Here is a 25819-nt window from a genome sequence, read left to right as displayed (position 1 = left end):
ATTAAGAAGGAAAGAACAACATTCAATACAATTATATATATGGGTAAAAGCAAAAAGCAAAACTAGCAACAGTATAACTGTCCATGTACCTGTGGTTCGAGTGAGTGCTGTGCTATCTACAAAGTAGTTTCTTCTATTTTTCAAAACACCAAACTTTTAGTAGTTAAATAACGGTAGGTGCCCTCTGCAGCAGCCACTTATTAGCTTTTAAGGTAAAGTGAGTCTCAAAAACGATTCGGCGTACCAACTTTTCTCTGCTATCTGCACACTGAAAATGCCAGGAGGTTACGCAGCTGTCTGGGTCAAACTAAATGAAACATTCGCAAATTAGCAGACACCAACAAAAACTGCTGCCAAAACACCAGCAAATTACTAAATGGAACATTAGGTTTTTTTTTTAAAAATTCTCCGTAATTATATTTAATAGAATGAGGGAACAATGAATCCACTCTGCAAAACAACTAAATTGTGATGCTGGAAGCACTTGAGGCTTGTCTTTGATCACTTGGATAATTTGGTCAAAGCATTTCTGGTCTTTTGTGATGCACTAAGACACAATTCTTCATGAGGATTATCAGCAGCTGCTAAGCAAGTTTAAGGAGGAATAAAATCTCCAGGCTTTGATACCCCTCTGGCAAAATGTGGAACCATGGTACTCTGGGATTTTAACCCAGTCATACAGCATGAAGGATGATTAATATGCCTGCTAATGGGAGGAGGAGGCTGAGACATCTCTGGATGTGAGATCAGGTATTAGGCGTAAACAGCAGTGAACACTGGCAAGTGAAGGTGGGAAGTGCACAGTGCATCAATCACTGGTGACAGCTGGGACAGACACAGGGAGCTTCATCATCAAGGGAGGAGTGGGTGCTCCACTACGTTAAATCATACAGTGCTGCTAATTACTGATCTCTGTAAATCTATGGCTCTAACCAGGAACCAAGCAAAGCCTCTCCAACTATGCTCACGTACAAAACATTATCATGCAACTTCACAGCTAAAGTATTTATTGGTGTTCATCAATCGCCACATAATAGCTCTTTGGAGTACACTGTAATTGTAGCTGAAACCACATTATTCCAAATGATAGGTGAACTCGATCTGGGAGGCAGAGCTGTTCTGACAACAGAATTAATCTCACTGGTTCAAATAAGAGGTGAAGCTAAGTAGAGAAAGTGACTGACATGTATCTAGCAGGCCCTCCAGACTTTTCCATGCTATGGGGTTCTTGGTTTTGTCTTTACTTTTGTATTTATTATTTATAAGCAGACTTTATGTTCCTTTACTGTCAAACCTACGCTCTCCTCTTTTAGTCTAGCCCTGCCTTACTAAACAAAGAAACACATCATGTATAGAAAAGGCTAATGCCTCTCATCCTCTTGACTGAATGGCCACTCCAGTCCTTCTGATCACAGCTGACTTCACTCCATTGAATTAGCACACAGCCTTCTGGGTTACAGGCTCAGGGGCCATGTTGGAGCCTCAGTGGTGAATATTAGATTGCACGCCTCCAGATCTCATTAAAGGAAGCAACAGGACAATGTCTGCATTTCAAATGAGACCAGAGGCCATGAGGCATCCTGACTCCCTGCTGGACTTACTGATTTCATTGATATTGTGTGTACGTGTCAGAGAATAACAGACAGGTAAGATGTCCTTTTCAGTAAATATAATGAGGCCACTTTTATGAATTATACAATTGGAAGGAATTTGGGATTGTATAGCATGCTGTAAATTACCTACATTACACCATCCATTACATACACACACACAGGTCATCGGAAAGATTCAGTGTTGAAGTTAATAGGCCAGACACTTACAGTATCTTCACGTAGAGGGGTTTCTTCCAGTCCTCCTTTCCAAAATGGCAGCTCACTGCAAAATAAATATCACAGTCAGTTTATAATGTAATCATAAAAACATCTACCCTTAAGACATAGGCTGCACAGAAATATGAGCCAGTGAGCAAAGACAATATCACATAATACACAGGTGGGTCAACCAGGATATTCCATACAAAGTGTTCGGTACAGTGTAATTAAATATGCCAAATGAGTCCATGAAGACATTCGAATAAGCCTTCCTTAAATTAGTTTTTTGACAAAGATGTCCAGCATTATCCTCAGATTATTAGCTAAAATTTTAAATAAAAACGACTTGAGCCTGAAGGCAGACATTTTACAATAGTTAACCAGCACAGCAGCTGCTAATTAATACAGTAGAGTGCCAGTACAATTTCCCAATGTCCACTATTAGGTGAAAAGAAGTAGGTTGATACTCCAGAGTGGTGGTGTGAGAGCCGATAATAGGCCATTTACTGTAATTAAGCTATATGATTTCAGTTCCATTCTTTTTGATGGCTAGAGAAAACCCTTGTGTCTGTATTAATGCAGAAACGTACTCACGTACTCATGCTCAAATCTTTTTTCACACCACATTGTTATTTCTTATTTACTCGTGATTAAAATAGTAACAATACACACCAATTTTTAATGGCAAAGCTTGTGAATTGAAATGATGAAGACAAAGTCTCATTTCATTTCTTTTTTTTTAGTGTTGTGGCAGTGAGAGAGAAAAAACATCATTTTTCAAGCAAAGGCGACCTGATCATTCAAGATATAATGGCAGAATTTTATCCATATAGACTTATGGGACACACTGTAAATAACCCAATACCTTGGTTGTTCTTTCATCATGCAGAATTCAAGTTTCTAAAATCAGTTCAAGAAGCAAAACTGAGTTTGTGTCAAAGAGTCAGTGTTAAAAAAAATTAGGCAGAAATCATTTCAAGCGTGAATCAGTCAGTTTGAGTTTCAACCAGTTGGGTTGTTATAATGAAAGAGCTTCACTCGAACCTCAATCCCCAATTTTAAAATGTTAATAAGTTTTACAATAATTAGTGACAGAATATAGTGGCCTCATCTGCATGAAGCAGATGGCACACCATGAAGCAGTTACACATTAACAACATATGTTGGGCTACTTTAATAGGCTCAAAGGACAAAGGAGTTTTATGAATCAGAAGAGAGACATGATAATTATTTTTACCACTGATTCCATGATAAAAGTTAATATCAAAGAAAGGTCGTAAACCTTAACAAGTTCTGCTCTGACATGACCAAAACAGCACTGTATCCTGGCTTCATAGTGTGTCTTAATTGGCCCTTGCAGAGATACTGCTGTTAGAGGAAGTCTGGGAACATTTTGTGGGAGTAAGGGAGCTGGGGCCTCTGAGAGTGGTGAGGTGTTACCCTTCTAAATTAGATGTAAGCGGGGTGGCCAATATCACACCATGTCAGCAGGTGTAAAATTTGCATGGCATTAGCAGGACTGAGAACTACGCTGTAACAAGGCAAACCTCAGATAAAAGTCCTAAAGTTTTCAAGTTCCTTTTCTTGAAATGTACAAGTCTATTTTCCAAAATAAAACACAACTTTCCTCCCAAAATATGGATGAAAGCAAGATTTTCCAGTATTTACCCATTTAGCACTTCTTCTCGAGATAGAAACATACAGATGGAGAGAGAGGACAGAGGAAGTTTTGTCCATTGATTGCTAAAGGCAGAAAATCAGTACCAGAGCTGGCCGGCTGTCTTCCAAAAGATGATGCCGTGAAAAGATATAAACAGCCGCTAATTAGAGGCTGATATTTACCAGTAGACAGCAGGAGGGCTTTGAAAGCCAACTCTGTGCTTTTACTGAGAAGGTGTTTCATGAATGTGTAACAGTCATGTGGGTTTGAAAAACAAACACCTCCCCGTCTGCCCATTGAGATCCATCATCCTAAAATAGACTTCAAATGCCCAGGGATACCAGTCGGCCTCTCTGGCAAGCATTGACACCCAATAAGCCAGGTGAAGCAGGCCTAAGGACATGTCTATTTTTAAAGTGGAGGGAGTCAAGAGTAGACCTTTTAGCCTGAGTGATGGGGACTGAGCTAAACTTCACTGTAGGAGGCCTGGAAATAAGAGGTCCTTGCACTCAAATGACATGCAGGGAGTATGTCCTGAAATCAACCAAAGCAGTGTTCATATCTCACGGAGGAAATGTCCCAAAAAATTTAGCATATTTCATAGCTTTCATAGCTATTGCACCACCACACCTCTGGTAGCCTGTCTTTCATTCTTTCATGCTCTCTTTCATATTCAAAAGAGCCATCTTATGCTGTCCTGCCTTCACACCAATATCACACAGCAAACATTCATCCTGGGAGCCTGCTGGAGGTGAGCTCAAACATTATTATCATGGAGGCTTCACTGTTTTGTCTGTGGATTACAGCCATCACTCTCACTATCAGTACAGTGAGTTTTACACATTACGCCCTTACTCAGGCCCTTTTCCTAAACCAAATGTACCAAATATTATGGTACAAAGAGCGTCAGAGCCAATTTGATTAACATTTGACTTTTTTTAACTGATTTTTTCAAGCATAAATTACTTTTTCTTCTGAGGTTTCAGCATCTCAAATATGATGATTTGCTGCATTTCTATGTCATATATTGAATATCTTTAGGTTTTGGACTGTTGTTTGGACAAAACACACAATTGGAGAAATTGCAGATGGCAGTTTTACACTGTTTTTTTAAACATTTTACACACTTAACGACTAATCAATTGGTTAAGAAAATGTAATGCATGACCACTGTATATTGAGTGCTTCTCAGATTCAAACATCTGATACTGAGATAAACAAATGGCCATCCCACTGTCCATTTATCTTGCCTCTCTAGACAACACATCAAATATTCTACTGTGTATAAAACACTGCAACGCTCACCTGGAATAGGAAGGGCAGTCTCATGAAAGTCACACATAATATTAAGCCGAGACTCATATTGGTGTTTAGATCTCAACATCTATTTAATAAGAAGCAGAGGGGACCCAATGTTTAAGGAACAATGGGGACTCCTCTGCGTAGCAGTGGGGACACAAAGCCAATATCCGGTATGGAGATATAACCCCAGAGAACGCAAGAGCCTTCATCATTCTGTAAATCTCATGTCATCCTCTCCTTTGAGTTTGAAGGCTGGATGCAGTCGTTTCCATTGTTTTCTTGAAGCTGGTTGTTTCCTTCCAACCAGACAGGCAGCCTTGACAACAGCCAGATCTGAGACCCACTTGAATTTGGCTCAAAGAATTTGGCAGAGGGATACCAACCAGGCTGTTAGCAAACAGCCAAAAGATGAATACACCTCTATTCTGCCAAACCTTTGCACAGGGGCACTTGTATTTTTGTGGGATGTAATGAGGCTGCCGTATGACACTGTCTGGTATCCTCCCTGTTTTTGGGCTGTTTACACAACGCACTGATGGCTTGTTTTTGTATTTAGAGTGACATCTGGAGCTCACACCTCTTCCCTCTTCTCTGGGAAAAGTAATTATGCAGACCAGGACATGATGTTTTCTTTTTTGTTGATGCAGTTGTTAAGGATAGAAAAGTAAAAACAAATGATGGCATGAACTAGCCATTGCTGTAAATATATCTGGTCCTAGAAATGGTCAGGACAACAGTTGCAGGACAACCTTATTGCAAAATGTTGTATGTTCATCTTGTTTTGACTCTGAAGCACTGTCGGTTATGAACGATCTGTACAGTATAAGACTGCAGTGTTTCCTTTTCTTTTTCATTTTAAATAAAGAAATCCAAAGCTAGTACAACTTCTCCTGAAGTCAGTCCTGCAGACTTTGTTCCAAATCCTACCTTGTGAACTGAAAGGCAGGGAGCAAATTCAGGCAAACCTTTTTAAAAATGAAATAAAGTAAGTGCACAATTTAAGTCTACTTAAGTATATTAAATAAAAGGGGACCCTTTTGTTCTTTCACAGAGCCTTGCTGATTTCAAATTTCTCAGCAATTCATCCTTGAGTGTGACTATTTCTTTCTGAATTTAATAAAGAAACTGTCATCAGATATCGCAAGCATTGCTTTCTGCAAACTTGCCTAGAAAAAAATAACAGACCGGCAGCTTGAAACTTCACAATTAGAAATATGCTAGGCATAGTGAAGGTCAGGCATTGTTTTTGGGGGTTTTTATTTTGTTTTTTGTTTTTTTCATATTCAACCCACCATCTGGCCAAAGCAGGCAGGTAGGCTTTGATCCTCATACACTCACGTCCAGGCCAGAACCTCAGAAGTGGCATCTAACTAAAACAGATATTTTAAATCAACTTTAACCAAGAGAGAGACGAGAAAGACGAGACGTTTGAGTCTCACACAGGCAAACATGAAAGTTATTGTAAAACCAGCACACCCAGGAAGTCTCCTGGTGCTTATACACAAACACACAAGGGTAATGACTAATGAGACAAGCTCTCGATGTAGCATTTATAGATTTAAGCTGAAAACTGATATTTTTTTTCCTCTAATGGAAGCAAAGAGAAACTAGAGCATCTTAGAAAAACTGAGAGTGCCCATTCCAACAAGGTCAGCACGCTTAGGTCTTACTGATGATGATTATATGAATAAAATTTACACAATCTATGGATTTTTATGATAAATAACCCCTCGCTGTACGATGTTAGTGTTCAAGTTCCATTTCCTCAGAGCATTAATAGTGAAACCACATAAGAATGGCCCAGCTAAACTCATTTCTGCACATCAATTCTGCTCTGCTCTCTGTCTGAGGAGGCTGGAAGAATAATTAAATGTTTTGTTTGCTTTGTTTTTTTGTGCAAAGGAGAAAAGATGGGTCTCTGCTGTCAGTTACTGTGTGATCTGGTGCTCCAGGCCAACAAGGCCTGTCAGTCAACATTTCTCTCTCTTGACATCAAAACATTTGATAATCACTCTGCTACAGATGCTGAAGAGGGAGGAGAAGAAAAAAAAGAGAAACAGCCTTGTATGCTGTGCCTACTAATTGTGCTGCCTGAGATGTCTCTTTGTCATCAGACTAAATTGCATGACATTTAACAATAAATTGCATTTTTGCCCATTTAGTTAACTGAATGTGCAAAGAGTAACAATCAAAACTGAATGCACGCAAATGAAAAATAAATATGTGACAGGAATATACGAAACAGGCGTATCTAGTGCGGCGCATCCATGGCTTTGGTTTGATTGTTTAAAAGAACAACATAAGCTGATGAAACAGACTCGTCACTGTGATTGTGAACATAGGTTTCTGTGGCAAACATATGTTTACTCCTCAAACCACTACAGACTGTGCTCTCTGTGTAGGTGGAACACAGTGGATAAACAAATGTCTAAAGCTGCAGGCAGGCAACCTCAAATTGAATCTGACCCTCTAAAAACATCTTTTTTCTAATATGGAGTGTGTTTTCTTGTAGAGGCTTTTTGATTGTTCACAAGGGGCCAGGCTTACTTAGCAACACTAAAGGACTCATAGATGTTTCCCTCTGATGGAGCCAGGAAATAGCGATTACCTTGGAACAGCAGACAACCTCATCATGAACATTAGCACAGCTCAGCTGAATGGAGCAAATGTGAGCACTCAGCATTAAGTAAATGAAGTAAATCTATTAAGGACTGAGTAAATAAAGTGAAATGTTTTTTTTTTCTTGTATAAATGAAATGTAGTTTGGGTCTGGTCGAGTGCTACAAAGAACTTCAGAGTGGAATGCCCTTGAAGCTGGCACTCAAATCAGACAGCATAATAACATTCAGATGGTCTCCCTGCATGATGATGACACAGCATTGGCAAGCCCTGTCTCTCCTGTGCTTTGCCCTTGAATGATAAAGCTTTTACCCCTTTGCATTTACACAGTTACTTGAACTTCCATCACAGGTTTTTGTGCTCGGTATCTGCAGAAGGAAAAAAACATGTCACATGCATTATTCTTGCATCCATTATTGCCAGTCTGGGCACCTGAGACACACAACTCCCTCCTAATGCGGGAGTTGAAAGGTAAGCAGACTTTGCATAACTTGAAGCCTCACATAGTTTATTGGAGGAGACAACCATGACCATGTGCGGCATACTGCCAGACTCAGTGGTCACCTCCCTGGTCAGGATGACCCACTTTGAGCCAAACATCGATCAAACACTGTTTAATTTGAAATAGAGCATCCTAAGTCTCAGCCAGCCAGGGTAAGCTGTTTAAGCCAATGCTCTTAAGATTAAACCTAGATCCATAACACAGTTCCATGAGAGACAATCTGTCTTTGTTTAAGTGATATGCCACTGTATCTTCTGGAGCTAAACCTGGTTGCTGATGAGCTTTTTTATAGGCCCACAGAATATGAGCTAACCTGGAAAGTGGATCAGCTCTTTGAACTGTCCCCTTCTCTTTGCTCAGGGGCTCAATCTTCTCATGTAACGTAACCAACCTGAATGACAGCACTCAGAGTCTGCTCTCTGGATAATCATGCAATCAAATTGTATTATTTGGCTTCCACAGGTGCAAAGCAAATGTGGAGCATTTGCCATTGACGCTAATTTGAGTCGTATTTGGCTCATTCGCCTCTGCAGATCTCTGCGGAGATCATTATTCCGTGATGAGAGGGTTTTTCTTCATATTTGAATGTTCGGTAATGGGATGTTACAGACTATAATTTCAGTGATTACAATTCTATGATGGACTTTAGGCCCCCTATTGTATTATTCATTGATAAACATATACAGCCAACTATCTCGTCCAGCCCTCAGGCCATAATCACCGGGTGTGTTTGCAGATGCCCAGTCAGTGCAGAGAGAAACTAATTTCTGTCGATGCAGGGTGTCAATATTGGATATATTTTACACCTTCTGAATATCATTTTGGCAGAGAAGGACCCAGAGGGTGAAATACATAAAAATATTATCCAGCTATCTATCCTAAATATATAAATTGCCAGCTGAAATGATTTCACCTCGTCATCCATGTTATGGCATCAAAAACATGGCATTAGGGTTTCAAGATGGTGGCTAATTAAGAATGCAACATAATTATGGCTCGGCAGAATAGAGCAACCTTTCTGATGTTAATGTGAAAAACGGGCATTGTTACTGCATGCAGATGGCACATGAATAGCAAGTTGAGAAGAAAAGAAAAAGATCTCGCTGAGCAGAAGTCTTTTTGCCAACGCTGACTTTAACCAGCCCTGTTTTAACGGTTGCTAGGCAACACTCATTAGTGTGCTCCACTGATAAAGAGTCACAGAGAGAGAGATGGGATGCATGAACCCAAAGTTAGACTTCTGCTCAGAGGCAATTAGATCTCTTTAGGGACAGTTTGGGAACGAGTACCAACACCTGACATGCTGCTCTAATGAACCTAAATCGTAAAGTATATCGTGTTACCTGCTGCTGAATCAGCTTTCTGCAAGCTAGTTCGGGGTGTTAAAATTTCAGCCTGACATATTTATGTGCTTATATGTTAATGTAATTTCTACAAAAAGAGGAAATATAGTTTTGTCTTTCTGCTGTGGCAGCATCTAACTACATTTTTGCTCTCCAGGAGGTGAGAGTATTGCAACTGACGATGTCTCTACTGGCAATCTCAATAATGCATTATCTTTGTGAATCACTGCATGTAACACACAGGGAGCTGAGATCAGACTTTTAATTTAGGCTGTGACTGTGAACTTTATTTCATTTTACCCCTGAATTTATTTAATTTAGTTATTGCTTTAAAGTACAAGATTTCTTCATGCCTCTCACTTAAATCACACTAGCTGCTTTATATTCTGTCTATTCTTGGTTAGTGCAGGAAGTGGAATGTCGGTCTGTCTGTGCTTTTGATAAATTTCTTCCATTTATGTTGCCAAATATCAAAGGAATTTCCAGGGTCGAGAGAGAAACCTTTACTTGACACCTAAACCTGGAGTCTTACCACTGATGTTTCAGGCTGCTTTAAAATGTCTGCTATCAAACTCCATCACAGCTGCTGAGAATATCTTGATGTAACATCACCAGTATCCAAAATAAAAAGGAAAATGCATAACAAGAAAAATCAGTGAGGATTTCAAAATACCATGGAATCAGCCTGCTCTCAAATTGCTTTATTGTTCAATAAAATGCGTGTTTTTGCAGTTAGATAACAACTGCTAGTGGTTTACTATTTTGCAGCCTTTTCATTACTGACAGAAATGCCAATTTGTTGTTTTATTGCCTTCAGATGTGAAGCTAGCTCAAAAAATGAGACAAAAATGAAAATAGAAAGCCGGACTACTGAAGGGTTATTGGAGAAAATCCACAGTTTTCAGTGTTTGAAACGGGCAACTGTGACCTTATGATAAGCACAAATCACCCATCACACATACATACACACACAGACACACACACACAGAACCTTATTTAAATAAATTCCCTCACCAATGATGCTTCTTTTCATTCTGAGACAGGAAAAGAAACAGCCAATAGTCTTTAATGGGTATGTTTGCCCTTGTTACTGTGAGTACTTAAATTTGATCTCATACACATAGATCATATCCAGATCCTGTTCATTAGTCTCAGAGTGAATGCTGGGTATTTTGCAGTTAAGAGAGTAGAGAAAATCCAATTTTGCGCTCATCCTACTCACCAATTCTTTCTTTGGGAATCTTTGAGGTGGCCCGTCTAATGAGCTCCCATGAAATTTGGTTTCCACACCAGACAATATACCTCACTGTGTCCGGGCCAACATTTATTTCTCCTCTTCCCTCCGTACTTAGCACATGCACGTGCTTGCACACATACTGATGAATGAAGCAATTTGAATTTGAGGGAGCTTCCAAGTGGAAGTTCTCAATCATTACTTTAAAGCCAGCTGATTTGACTATTATGCAGATGAGGAGAATAGTCTTTTAGATGGGACAATTACTAACATGAGTACAATACACTTTGAAGGTCAGTTGTACAAAGGGAATTTTGAGCAAAGGATAGGTTCAGGTCTTTTTAACTCTACTTACATTTGCTTATTGATCTCTGTAATCACTCCTCTACTCCATACTAATATGAGCTTATGTACATTGTATGTACAAATGCATTCTGAAGTTAATCTGAAGCTAAGTTTACTTTTTAGTTTACTTTTAGTTCTATTGCTTATTTTCTTCTGCTGAAGTTACCATGATAAGCAGCTAGCCTCAGCTCGTCCTGCCTCATAATAGCACTTTGAGATAGCTGTTAACTGTAGAGAGTGAAAAAGTAGCGTTGCCAAGAGGACATTTTCTGTCCTTGTGTCTTATAAATGTAACAAAGGCTGAAGCTCTTGGTAAGAAAACAGCTGTTAATGCTAAACTAATGGAAACTTACATGGGGGAATAGGTGTAACTTCAAAAACATTTCAGGTAGAAACTGCTGCCAAATCTTTAGAAGTGAATACTGCTGAGGGACAATTTCTACTGTTTGCTACAGGTTGCTACAGGTTTTGCTGTCTAGAAACATATATACGTATAAACATAAAATTAGACCAGTACAGTACATAAAATATGCAAGCAAAGTGTTTCTGGAGCGTGGTTTTATTTAAAGGATAGAGCTGGTGATATTCTATATTTTTGTTACTGTCATTTTGCCATACTGTTCCAGTCCCTGACCCCTGGACTCTATGCCTTATTAAAGTTGATCGGCTGATGGGTTGAGTGTACTGCATAGCACAACAGACTTTTTTGCCTTTAATACTGAAAAGCAACATGTTTGCCAAGTCACAAACTACAAGGGTATTGTCACTGAGGTAGCTGTCTGTGGCCCTGAGTGCCCTACATGCTTATTTTTGGCCCGCTGTCAGTATTTAAATGGATAAACGAAGGTCCTCTTGTACGTCAGGACATCAGGACACAAAACACACAGACACACACACACACAAACAAACAGATACACACACAAACTGCATCATCTAGCAGCCACATAGATTAGACTGTTTTAATCAAGTTTGTTTGATGAGAGCATGGTTTGACTGGGACATGCAGCTGGCAGCAAAGGACATAAGAATTGAATTAGTCTTGCTGTAGACAATACAGTTAAACCTCTGTGGAGATTTGTTCCTGACAGTGAGCACTGACCATTTTCCAAAATTTTAAGTAACCACAGCAGATGAGGATTAGGATTGTCATAAGCAGCATATTGCTATAGCTAATCATATTTGTTTTTTACAATTTTTCACAAAAAAGATTAGAAACTAAACTAAATAAAAAAATTATAATTCAGATAATACAGATTATATTGCAACTGGTATTTTTAAAACCAAAAATCATTCACTTTGATGTGATTATATTCCCACCTCTAATTTAAGACAGCACTGAAGCTGGCAGGGTGCACGCAAGATCTGGCTGTGGCTTGTCACCATGGCATATTCAGTATTCTATGAGTCAAGCTATCTGAACCTTTTATGACCTTTTATCTTTCATTAAGAAGTCAGGGCAGTGTCCAGCACATCAAACTGAAAAAAAGACAGAGAAAAAAAAAAAAGGCCAAGGTCCCTGACAGGTCTGACCATTATTTGACAAAAATCCACTTTTTTTGAAATTTCTCTTTGAAAAGAAAAGAGCTTTAAATAATGAGGCATTGGGTAGCAGCAGTTATGGGTTAATGGGGTGCAATCAAAGTTAACATAGTCTCTCTGAATAAGTTTTGATGTACAAAAAGGCCAATTCTGTGTGCCTGCAAGCCACGAGCTGACTGTGACTGATTGAATTGGCATATTAGCACCTACAGTAATGGATACAGGTTTGGGGCTCAGGCTGACTAGGAAAGGTAAGATGAGGTAAGTTCAGAGGTGACATCTGATCCAGCGGAGTAATGATGCAAGAAGAAAAGTGCAGTCAGTCTGATTGATGACCAAACGGTCATCGTCTCTTTGTGACGCAGCTTGCTCTGCCTAATCAGCTGTTGTTGTTCTGGCAGAAGGGACTCTACCTCCCCAGCTCATGTCCATTATCCATAATTAACAGAGCACAGGGCTGCAGATGAGGCAAAGGGGCTCAGTATGGAGAGAAGTGAAAAAGAAAGGTAAGAAAACACTACAGAATTTTGTTAACAAGCTACAAGAAAGTTTGTGAATAATAAGCACCACACTGTGATGTTTTTTGTGCTAAAAAAATTATGTTAATTTGACCTATTGAATTTATCATCACATCACAGCACCTCCTTGAATACAACTGATTCATAACTTCATAAAATAATAATACTACAGCTAATCAAATCGGTAAAATGAGGAAATGAGTTTACAGGGTAGTTAAGTGCAGCCCCTGTGTCGACATTCTAATCAGCTACCTATTCAATGGTAAAAGTTTCTTTAAGCAGCACTTATTGTCTAGACTCCCTGCCCCCCAAAGTTCAATCAGCACCTTCACTTTTTCGTAACAACATATTCTAGAGTATGATGACCTTCATGTGCTTGCAGAGCCACCTCAGAGTAAAATGTATTTGTTAAAGAGAGATGCTGATTATAAAATACTACCTTAAAAAGATACTTCAACAAATGTATCACTTCTGATTTACATTTGATTTCTTATTGATGAGAAAATTCATGTAATCTCTGCACATTCAGTACGTTGAGAGTAAAGGATATCTCAGGTCTGTTTAATTAGTACTGTGCCAAGCTGCCAGCTTAACAAGGACAGGACTTCCAAGATGTTGTGTGTGTTGTCAATGAGCCTAGACATTTTTTGGTCAAAAAATTGGGAAAAACCCAATTAACTAAGTTAGCTGCTTATTGAAACATTTTCTTGTGTGTTTCCTTTTCTATTGATACATTTGTTAATTCACCAAGAAGCTAGGCTAGTTCTAGCTAAAGTGCTAAGGCAGCACAGACACATCCTGAGACTGTTTGACATTGAACACATTAATAATGAGACTCATCATTCCTGAGCTGTGACTGAAAGTTTCAAAAGCTACTGAAACTTCTATTACTACTCTTGTGAGGATTTCCCAATATATGGGTACTAATTTTCAATGATGGATGCAATAAATATAATTTCCTGCTATTTATGCATGTATTCGTCAACAATTCATTGTAAATTCAATTGTTATACTTTAAAAATCTCTCTCTTTTGGTCACCCTCTGTGGTTTTGTGCCCATCTCTGTTCTTCCTTCAATCATTTTCTGAGAAATTATTCAAACCACATCATTCTATTCAGATATTCATTTTGCCATAGTGCCACTTACAGCTCCTGTTCCTGATATGAGCTGTTTCGAACGGAAGCAGCACTATAATTTCAGCCTCTGTCTCTGTCTCCCTTTTGTATTTGGTCTTTTATAGGATAAAAATCCATTAGAAAAGTAACTGAGTGACTCAGGGCTGAACAGTGTCCCTGCTGAGATCTGGCATTGTTCCGTACAGTAAAAGGAAATGAAACGCAGTCCACTCTGCTTTTAAGATTTTAAGATTTAAATGTAGTGTTTAAAGAGCCTACATGTGATGGAAATTAATCAACAGCTTGCTGTGGATTAAGCCAAGATAAACACTATGAGAACAGATATACATGCACAAACATTAACAGATCTTTCTTATGGGATTAGTATGCAAAACTGTTCAATTTTGATTACCATGGTTGGATGCTAATTTGAAAGTTGGATATTGAACAGGTTCAGCTTTGGCATTATATCGCGCATATAATCAATGTCAATCCAATTCTTTCATTTCAGGATGCTCAATTTACCCTTTTAATTGGAACTTAATGTCCATAGGAAATACCAAAATGAGGACTGTAATTTCCCAGTGCCATACTACAGTCATTATCAATGCTTGGTAAACAAAGGCTTCCATTGCTGCCATGCTCAGTCTCAGCCCAAAACTTAAGAAGTGATCCTATTCCATTTGCATTTATTATAAGAAGCAATTACCACTTCTATAACAGACCCCTCTCTAGGCAAATCATATATTGATTACTAATTTGTGCCTAATGAAAACGCAAAACAACCCATTGTTTGGGGAAGTTAAATTACTCCTCTGATTATTCTCTCTGCATATGTATATAGACAATCTCATTTTAAAAAGGTGATGAGCTCTCATGGAGTGGGCAGAGGGAGTCCTGTGATTGGCTGGTGTGGTTTTCTGCTCCAGTTCCAGCAGAGATGTGTGTTACATAAGGTGGTCCTGTTGCGTCATGCCAACTAGTCTGTGCTGGACAGAACTGCTGCTCCTTGCTGTGGCATGTGTGTGTGCATGTGTGTGATGGAAATTGCATGGACTCATAATTAAGCAGATGTTAATAAATTAGGTAGCATTTACTGCACTGACTGTACAAAATGTTCAGGAGATTTTCCTGATGTTGATGCACACAAACCACACATCAACTGTCTTGAAGACAGAAAATTATTTCTGCAAATTAGGTTCATGTTGGGTAATTCAGCAATGGCTTTGTCATCAATTTAATAAAAGGAATCAATAGGCAATATCAGTTTTTGCTAAGATTTATCTCAGTAGTGTATTTCACGAAGACAGGATGCCATTCTAACATGGCTTAAGATTTCATTTCGGGCATGTATTGAATATCTATTAATTATACGAAAAACCACCTCTTAAAATCTAAATCTGGTGCTGCAAAATTGGGCACTGGGGCACTTGGCCAGGCTGGGGCTAGCTGGTTAGCATGCTAACTTCAGTGGAGGACAAGAAGTGATAGAACTAGAAGCAAAACATTCCTGTTGCTTTCCACCACTGGAGACTTGACTTGCAAACAGCTATTAAAGCTAATGTTGGTTATGTAGAGATATGTTACATCTCCTAACACAGAAGTTCAATCAACACCTCTCTGAAACAGTCTCAACAAAAACTGAACATCATCACCTTCATGAAAGGTAAGATTTATTGCAGGACTGCTGTATTAAAGACTGTACTAGTTTTATCTAGGTGTATCAAATGAACTGGCAACCATAACATACAAATCTTTTGTTTTAAGATCAAACCACAGGACATTAACAGCAACAGAAAACTAAAAGTCAGTCTTCCTGAGGACAAATAATAAGTCTTTTGAAGAGTGAGAGAGAGAGGAGAGCAATCAAGCCCCTCTTCTGGCTTTTTATTCCAGTAAAGCATCTCCCACTGAGCCCCTGTTCCCCCTCAAATCACATGCAAATGTAATTTCATGTTACCAAGTTGGCCACATCAACTGCCCACCCACCTTCCAAGATATTTGCATGTGAAGATTGCACTGCTACACCAGTGAGAAGGTGGAGGAAGGAGATGTGAGGAGGGGGCTGCTGGGAGGAGGGCCGAGACTGTGAAGGAGCAGCATGTACCCGAAAGAAATTCATATTCATCAGTTTGTTCTCGAAAGCTTGTGGGACACCACAAAGTACATGCAGCTGTGTAGCAGATCAGTCCAAGAACGTCAGATTGATTCATATACCATAGAATGGTGTTGTCTTGTACACCAGACACCACAATTTTTTTTATCAACACACTTAAATGTAGGTTTAGGTGTTATTAGGTTCCTCTACCGCTCATGGTCACTGTAGACGTAGACATGCCTGAATCATAGCTGATTGCAGTTCTTGAACAAACTGTACTAATACATTTCCAATTCAGGCTTTGCGACATAAATCACCTTTTTACACTGTCCTGCTTTACAGTGGCTGCTCATTGAATGGATTGAGGCACAGTCCATGTCAACAGTTTTGACCCAAGCCTCATTGATTGGATGCAAAGAAATCAAAGGGCAAGTCTCACCAAGCACAAAATTGGCCTTAAAACAGAAGCTTCTTCGTCACGTACAACGTCAGAGGGAATCTGGTCCACTCGAGACATAAACAGACCATGTTGGTCTTTCCAAATCTAAAAAATTATTGTTCGGTTAGAGCTCAACAAATATTCTTTTTGTTCCACTAGGCAGGACAAAGCTGAGCCAACACGTAGTTGAGGCCATAACCAGGTAAATAAACAAGGGATGAAGATAAATCAAGAAATTAAATTCAGAGGTACTATAGTGTACGTGGTGATCAGGCTGTAACAAATAACTCTTATTGAACAAAACTCTTCCAGGTTGTCAAGCTGGTGGTCAACACTTTGAACCCAATTGTTGCCTGAGGGCAGTCTGCTTTAAGTAGCAGATAATGTTCTCTTGTGTCCCTTGCTACGCAGCTTGCAATGTTAATATAAGGCTGGAAATGTAAAGTGACAGAGAGCACTTTAAAGGTTTTGTTCCTTCAGGCGGCTGGCTTTCAGTCTCCAGTCTGCCTGAATTGGAAACAAGCAGACCTCACCCACTGAGGCCACGTGCAAGTACAAACCGACCAAGAGCTTCTTTGAGAGTAAAAAAGCCTGATGTTCATTTGTATTCTGGTAAATTCTGCCAGTGGTATGAACATCGATAATGATCTGACAAGACTTCAGCCCGTCCTGAAAGGGAGAAATACAGATGGACAAAATGAAACAAAATTTGTCAAAAACTAGCTCTTTGTCTGTCCTTTTTGCAGTTTTTTTTTTTTTTTTGGGGGGGGGGGGGTATGTTGGATTGAAGTGTGATGGATGGTAGTGATAAAGGAACTGAAAGTAGTATAAAAAAAAAAATGTCCAAGGTTGAAACAATGACCAGTGAGGCATTGTTGGTGGAGTTGAGATGATCGATACTGTGACAAAGCTGGCAGTCAGACCAACAGGTTAGACTGAGATGAGCCAAAATGGGTGGCTTTTATGGACTTCAGTCACACCCTTTAAGTAGTTTATGAATTCAAGTCATTTCCATAAGGGAAAAGAGCATAGTGATGGTAAAAAGAGGATATTTTATAGGGTAGTATACTAAGATATAGTCTTATGAACATAATGTCCTTTGTATTAACATAAGGTGCTTTAAGAAATAATTGTGCATAACAAGAACTACAGCTGATGATGAATTTTCTGGAAATAAAAGACAATTCATTATTTTATATATGAAAATCTCAGTCTGACAGAGGTCAATTCTCAAACCGCAAGAGTCACAGTTCTAATTAGAGTTTACATTATTAACCATGTTTTAACGAGCTGCTAAAACCCTTGATAAAAGTTTAGTCTGTGACCATCAACTTTTCCATCTACTATGACAACTATAGCTAATTAGTGCTAATTTCATTGACTGACCAAATTACAAAATGGATATCCTTCATGTTGTCTGGTTAAAATACTCTGCTCTTCAAATGCTGGAATGTCTGCAAAGGAAGAGTGCACTGTGTTTTTCTCGTGATCAAAAAGACTGGAGTGGTGAGTCTTTCACTGCATTGACTATGTATCTGGTTGCATCACTGACTTTAGAGACAGGTTAGTGCTGAGCTGGCAAGAGTATTATTAAGTGTCAACAATCAGGTATGTGAACAATGTTAGACGTGACTAACCAGCAGTTCGTCATCACAACTATAAAGCTGTAATTAGTCAGATTACTGCCACTTTGGAATGCCATGTTTATTCTTCAAAATAAAGGTCTAATGTCAAATAGGTATCTTACTGAATGTGAACCAGCTAAATTTACTTGCAGCAACAAGCATCAATTTATGATAAACATAAATGTAACAATAGAAGTAAGTTACAATGTTACAATTTTTTGATTATGACTTGTTTTTACTTAACACTGGTTTACTTGTATGCCTGTTTTTTTAATGATTCTCACTCTACTGCACTCCCCATGGTGCACCCTGATAGCCTCCAATATCCATGTTGTTTATCAGCAAAAAAAAAAAAAAAAAAAAAAAAAAAGCTGAATGATGTTATTGATGTATTTCTCCTCTGCAATCTTTACATCAACTCCTGTCTGAAGGCACAGACACACTGAGTTCAGGACACCCAGGGGACAGAGAGAAAGAGAGAGAGGGAGGGTAGGAGACAAAATAAAGAAAGACAGAGAGAGAAAGAGAGGGAGAGGCGATGGGGCAGAGCCAGGTCTCATCCTTCCTCTACAGCTGCCAGATGAGCACCCACCTGATCACCACCCCTGGGAGCCTCTGAGCAGCACACAACAGCTGGCAGTGCCACGTTTATTACCTATAGATTATTCCCAAGCAATAGCAATTATCAGTCTTTCATTGACAAGTGCGTACATACTGCTCAGCTCGGGTGTGTCGCCCAGGAGTAGAATGGATAGAAAGAAGGAAACTAGAAAACTATCCTGCCGATGGGAGAAGGAGAACCCGTCAGACTTAGTAAAGAACCACTGAAGGTATGCCGCCATCTTGAGTCAGTGCAACTGCCATCGCTTGCTGTGAGTCATGTTTATATTTAGATTGGGGAGGAAGAGGAGCAACCAGGCGAATAATGCACATCACCTTTCACCGGTGGAAGCATTTGGCTGTGTGTGTGAGAGAAAGAGAATATTTGACTGCCTGTGTGTGTGTACGCATGTGATCCACTGTCTGACCTAGAAAAACAGTTGCACCAATCAGAAGATTCGTGGCAGTTGGGCAACACACTCCTACAGTATAAATAACTTGCCGTGTGCCAGTTGCATGCATAATTACAGAGCAAAGAAGCAGAAGCATGCAGCCTAAAAATAATAAGCCATGATGTGTTCCCTCTCTCTCTTATTCCTGACCATTTTCTCTTTAACATAGCTTGGACATTGTATGCTCCTGTACAGCAGGTGGGGCTACAGTATCTTGGTCATCACTCAACACATACTGAGCTATGAATGCTGGTAGCTTGAGGTTATTTGATATAGATTATCTTTAGTTTAAGATAGGATTGATTATGCAGATGAAATCTTGACACCAAAATTGCAGTCTTCTATGAGGAAACTGAAAATTCCCATATATCCATGGAGAGAGGGAAGCAACCTAGTAAGAGGATCAGATGTATAGTATATACTGTATATCATCAATCCATAGCTATCCCATACTGTTTTCTTATTAGAGGATGTAACCTTATCACAGCTTCTGGGATATTGCTTTGGTTACTTGAAAAATATCAGCATAGTATATACAGTACACAGAATGTATCAAAATATGTGATTTGCATTGTTAGGTTGTGAGATCTTTAGCACAGTCTCTGTTGTTTAAAGCTTCAAATTCTTTCTCTAACTCACCTGCCTCTACAGTAAAAAGAAATAAAGTACGGAAAATGGGTTTTAAAAGGATTCACATAATTACAGTACAAAACTAATGGTGCTGAATGTGTCATCCTTGTCCAGTTAAAGCCCTATTATCTCTAAATTTGGTGATTTTGAAATGGAAAAATCAATATGAAAACTGAAAGATAGGTGCTCCTGTACTGGTAGAAGAAAATTTCCAACCTCCAAAACATTCAAAAGCACACAGGTTTGTCAAAAACATTCACTGTCACAAAGCTGAAAACAGGGCTTGTTTGTCTTAGCTTTGGATAACAATGGTTTCATGCATTCATTGTTAAGGTCCCTGTATAAATAACAGTATCATATCCTGGAAAATACAATGCCTAAGAATGGAGGAGAGATAGAGAATAAAGAGAGCAGGGTGACATGGGTAATGAAAACAGGACACAATAAGAGTACTCCATCAGCGGTAATTCATCTATTTTCTGTGGTCCAGCAATAGAGGCTATGATCTCAATAGTAGCCAGAGGGACTTAATGGCTGTTTGAAAAAGGGAGGGGAAAAAAAACAAGCTAGGGAGTCCATAGTTGTTTAAAAGGTAGAGAACGATGCATAGGCACAGTTAAAATCTCATTAGCAGGAGTGCCACAGAGTTCAGCAGAGAGGGAGGGATTCTGACTGGAGGTCAATGGGGGATCTTGGCGAGCAGAAAGGGCAAATAATGCAGCAGGCAGCAGAGGATGCTTTGACCTTTTACTGCTCATTTTGGAGCCAAAAGAAGGGCAGGGGGCTGGGTGGAGGAAGCTCTTGCCTGTGGCGAAGTGGAAGCACCTCAGATCTTTGGCATCTCCGCCCCTTCCTCTGCCAGACCTCCGCCCACTCCCGGGAGTCGGACGGACGTCACAGAAGACTGTACGTGTTATCAGTGCTGACAGGTCTGGGCAGCTGCCGTGAGCACGACCAGGGACTGCTTAAGTGTTTCACTGCTATTTGTATGGGAAAGTATCAGACAGCCTCCTTGGACAGATTAAAAAGCTATGGTATACTGGAACCTCTGCCTTATTTTTCCATGTTTTTAGGTGTAAAACAAGCACTTTACTGGACATACTCAGACAGGAACAATTGCTCAGTTGGATTACATTGCATCGGCTGTTTGCATGGGGCCAGGTACACCATTGCAGCCAAATATTTCTGTCACTATGAATCATTTACACCCAAAATCATGGGAAAATAAGGCCCAGGTTTAAAAATATACCCTCAGAAATCTGATCAAAGGCTAGAAGGTGATGATTTCCATAATAAACTTTTTTTTGTTTGTTTGTTTATTGTGTTTTCATATAAATGACAAAAACTGTTTTATTTTTCTCTACAGTCCTACAGTGAGCAGCGGTGGTAACACCATAATCTGACCCATTACGAGGCGATGTATCTATCCCTGCCCTTATGTTTGCATTGAAGCTTCTGCCCTTTTCAATTATTAATAGCGTAGTTATCCAAGAGTTTGTCAACAGCATGCTGTCTGATGAATATTATAGTATGTTATTATATGTCAAGGCTCTTGTTATGGCACAATAAACAAACCATAAAAGCAGCTTTTGCTGATTAGATTTGAAAATGGGTTGCGTTCAACATCTAATCCCACCACTTAGGACTTTGAGGGTGGTCTCATATTCCACACTAACCTCAGGAAACTGAAAGTGGGTTACAAAGAGGGAAATATGGCTCTCTTTGGTGCTCATTAAAGTTGGTAGAATCCTCATCAAACAGACTTGAAAACTAGAAGAATTGTGTTTTCATCTTTTCTACTAAAGTGTTGAGTTAAGAGACTGTATAGCTTTCTTATCCAATGATTTTCTCAATAGATTTGAGCCCATATTCAGACAAATTAGCTTGGTGCTGAAAATTAAGATGCAGCATTTCAATGCGATCTGAGGCAAATGTTGAAGCATAACTTTCTTTCTTTTGGGAAGCTTTCAACATGATGAAAAAGAAGTAATTTTAAAAGGAAAAACCCACAGATTCATCTACGTCTGCCCCTGATTAACAACAGCTGAAGAATCTTCTTACATGTAGGAAGGATAAAAACCAAAAATCAGTGTGTAATATAACACTGCTACAGATGTGATGAAGGGAAGATGAGACAGTGCAAGATTATTTAAGAATAATTTAAGACTGACACTTAACTAAAACCTAATTTACATATAAATACAAGTCTGTGGTGGGTGAAGTTATGAAAGAGCTACAGGAAGACTTGTGTGGAGTTGTTGATGGGCGGTCTGTCTGTACAGTAGATCCAGCAGCTTAGATGTTAGCCATTAGCTTCAGCTGACCAAACACAGCTGCTGTCTAGACTAAGATGGCAAATACTGTCAACTGCACTACAGTACTATGAATACATGGTAGTAGGAGCCATTTTCTGAAACGATTAAAAGCAAATGTACTAGCTGGAAAATGAAAGTGTAACAAACCAGGACCCTAGTGAGTTTGGTGGCTTTTTTAAACAAGTCAAATAAGCCCAGAAATCCAAGCTTTCATCCAGTTTGGAAGCAGGTTTTTCAACTGCCATGAATACTAGTTTGACCATCTATCGGCCAGGCAGGCACAGAACTCCAATGAGGCTGAAACTCATCTGTAATGAAGCTACAGGCTTTGTCAGGGTGAATGAAAACCACAATAAAGGCACGATAAACACGACCGGTCATGAACCAACAGCAACGTGGGCTTCCAAATTCCCTGTTTCAATAAATGCCAGTCTAGAGCTTTGCTTAATCATACCCATAGGCCACAGACTCTGGGGAGGACACTGCTGTTGCTGCCAACATAGCTGGAGTAAACACTTGCACAGCTTATATGCCTCTCAGCAAGAGAATGCCATTTTTGGTTGGAGATGGACAGAAAATTACAATTATGAGCAGAGCATCAGGTGTCAGAAGGCCTCCTGGTCATGAATACTTGACTGCTTGTAAAGTAGACCGACACATTTTAACAGCAGGATGTGACAGATGTACATTAACAGATTCATGTCCCATCATGAGCAATACAAATCTACAGTAAATGTAATTTAAAAAGTCTGTTCATTGGTAAAGTGATCAGAGGTTAATACTCCCTCCTTGTGTGTGTGTGCGCACTTCAGGCTTTGTAAATAGTATCAATCCATATCCACTTTAGAAGCATATGAGCCCTTTGGTTTCCCATCCCATAAATCTATGAGGAGAGATGTGGTCTGCACACTGACTTTCATCAAGGCCGATTAGCACAACAGTTTCAGACACTCTGGATGCACTGATTCCCATTTTGGATATACTAGGCTATATTAGGCATGGTTATTTAGCTCTGGCTTCTGTTTGGAGCACGCCTGCTTGTTGCTCAATACAGGGTATTAGCTCTAAGTGAAGGAAATGGATGTTGACAGACTACACACACACACACACGCACACACACAGTGGAGTGGATTGTGGTTCTGCCATATTGCTAAATTTCAAAAACTACAGTGTTTCATTTTCCTTTGTGATTTTAGCTCTTTAGAGACAGAAAATAGGGCGACAAATGTACAAATATTTGGGCATCGCCTCCAGCAGAAATCGGCAAACACCTCACCCAAATGCACTGCAGAGACGAATGGCAAAAAGAGAAAAACTATAATTCACTCTTACACTCAACAAATTTATGTCGAGTGAATGAAGTGAGCAAGACGTATAATGAATCTTTTGAAAACTGTTCTAATCACTGAGTATTTTTTCTAAGGGAACATGGTTACTATCTACTGCACAATAATGAGGAGTTTCTTTGACAAGTTCCTGAAAGAGTTGGTGTTTATAACTTATCTTAAAGTTAGCTAAATGACTTCTTTTAAGTTATTAAAAGGAGATGAACTCTCAAGAAGTGTCTTAAAGTGCTTACCAGTGGGATTCTGAGAGTCTTCAGTCAATTTAAAGATCAGTAATCAATGACTGTAAAATGATAGCAAATATATATTACTGTACCTTGTTAAAAATGCAAGTGTACACTTATTTTCCCATGTTTCATTCATTTTTACAACCACTTTTAGTTTACATGACTGTGTCTTAGGTGTGGTTAAATATTTTCTTTTTTTATGTTTTTAAGGGCACAGTATAGATTACAGTGTTGTCTTCGGGGGGATTCTCCAGAAAAGGTGGACAAGGTGTACAGTAGGTATTAGGAAAGTTATCATCTTCCAACAAAGCTGATTCTAGAGAGTTCAGAACTTCTATCAGAATAATGTAAGATTTATTCATTATTAATCAACACTCAGTTTTAAAATCCAAAGGGACTTCTTAGCCAAGATTCTCTTTCAAAGCTTGTTATTCATGTGTGATTATCTTTTAGTTATTTCTGGCACACTGTAAAAAAAGATTTAGGTTTCAAGATGTTTATTCCCCCAACAGTACATATCTGCACATCCCATGTGTATAGTATAACCTGTTTTCAGTCATCACCTCATTACACATTTGCTAGATTTTTTTTTTCATGGAGACGGTATTCCTCAAGGTGACCTTGAACCTTAAAGAAAATCTATGGCATAGTTTGAGTGTTTCCCTCCAAGGCAGCAAAGCTAATACTTGGACATGGTAGGAGTAAATGCGGAAGATCAATATTGTTCTTGAGTATCGATTTTGGGATTATTACATTACAAGTGTACATCACTAAGACACTCCAATGCCCTCTCCAGGTTAGCAAACTGGAATTAGCTCAGGAGACATTTCTAGAGAAAAAAGGTGATATTTAGAGAGAGAGACTGTATTTCAAACAAAGGAGAAATGTGCCTGCTAAGCTTCCTTAAAATAACTCCTAATTCAAAGGACAAGTGAGAGAGGAGAAGGGCTGTTTAATGGGTGTTGAGAGGGGAGCCTTAGCTGCTCATCTTTCTGTGGCACACTACACTCCGGCCAAGTATGCACCGGCCAAATAAACAACACCATGTCAGCTCTCCGCAGCCCATCAATCTCTGTTCTTCCCCAAGAGTCCCGTGAGCAGATAAAAAGCTAATCAGACCCTCCGCCATGTAATTCATCATTGGCTGCTCATGAACACTCTATCTTCCATTCCTTCCCTTTGCCCCTTCCTGGCAGCACCTTCATTTCTCTGACAGCTGAGGCGTAATGGTGCTGACAAGCTAACAAATCAAATCTATCTCTACGCAGTCATTACTGGCTCCATTAAAATGGTGGTATTTGATTGTTCTATTGGACATTTACAGAATATTTTGATGCTAGAAGATCATGCATACATTTTTCTGCTCTAGTCAGGGAGGAGGACGTGCAGAGAGACGTGACAGAAATCACTCGCTCCCTCGTGAGCTGCTGTCCCACTTCAGTGAGTCTGTCAACAACCTGCCAAATTTGTCTTTTTTTCTGATACCTACTGTACCTCTTGTCCACCTTTTCTGGAGAATCCCTTAAGGACTGCAAAAGCAGTGATGAGTGTTATGACTGAAGTTTACGACTGGAGATAAAAAATATGTTTGTGATTACGCAAAAGGTAAGTTACACATCATTATCTATCAGTTAGACTATAGTTGGAAACTGATATCACAGATGAAGAGAAATGACAGTGTAATGAATTAATAAATGTACAGTTATGATACTAACATTAGAGTGGACTGCTATTACTTTTACTTTTTTATTAGAGCTATTGTAAGAATTTGATTTTGGAGGTTGAAATCTAATAACAATGTCATCAAATCATTATTTTTCAACATAAACATTTTTGATAAGAGCTCTTGTCAGCAAGATTGGAAAATACTCCATCAGCCAAAAATTGTTAAGTGAGGAGAAGTGGGTGCACAATATACTTAATATACTTAAGTCAATAAATCAGCAGGCTAAAATTATCAGCTCATATTCCCTTATTATATTTACTGACGTTTATGCTGGATGCCAAGTAGCAATAAACTGCAGTACAGAAATATCAATTACATGTTTGTCCTCCAGAGAGCACTGAGTTTACCCCTCAACTGTAATATGTCCTGTTT

At 39.2% G+C, this 25819-nt stretch overlaps 1 protein-coding gene across 5 annotated transcripts in view; it reads right to left on the bottom strand.

Annotated features, from left to right (window-relative positions):
* syt1a (synaptotagmin Ia) overlaps window positions 1-25819 on the bottom strand; it is a 154638-nt gene that overhangs the window by 112869 nt on the left and 15950 nt on the right. For all 5 annotated transcript variants that reach the window (XM_051077579.1, XM_018662018.2, XM_018662012.2 and 2 more), the window contains exon 2: window positions 1821-1875. The gene's annotated coding sequence lies outside the window, so the exon portion shown is untranslated. The remainder of the gene's footprint in view (window positions 1-1820; window positions 1876-25819) is intronic.

This window comes from Lates calcarifer, linkage group LG18, assembly GCF_001640805.2.
Source record: "Lates calcarifer isolate ASB-BC8 linkage group LG18, TLL_Latcal_v3, whole genome shotgun sequence".
In the NCBI taxonomy this organism is placed as follows: Eukaryota; Metazoa; Chordata; class Actinopteri; family Centropomidae; genus Lates; species Lates calcarifer.
Note: the sequence above shows the minus strand (reverse complement) of the source record. Positions and strands in the feature narration are given on the sequence as shown.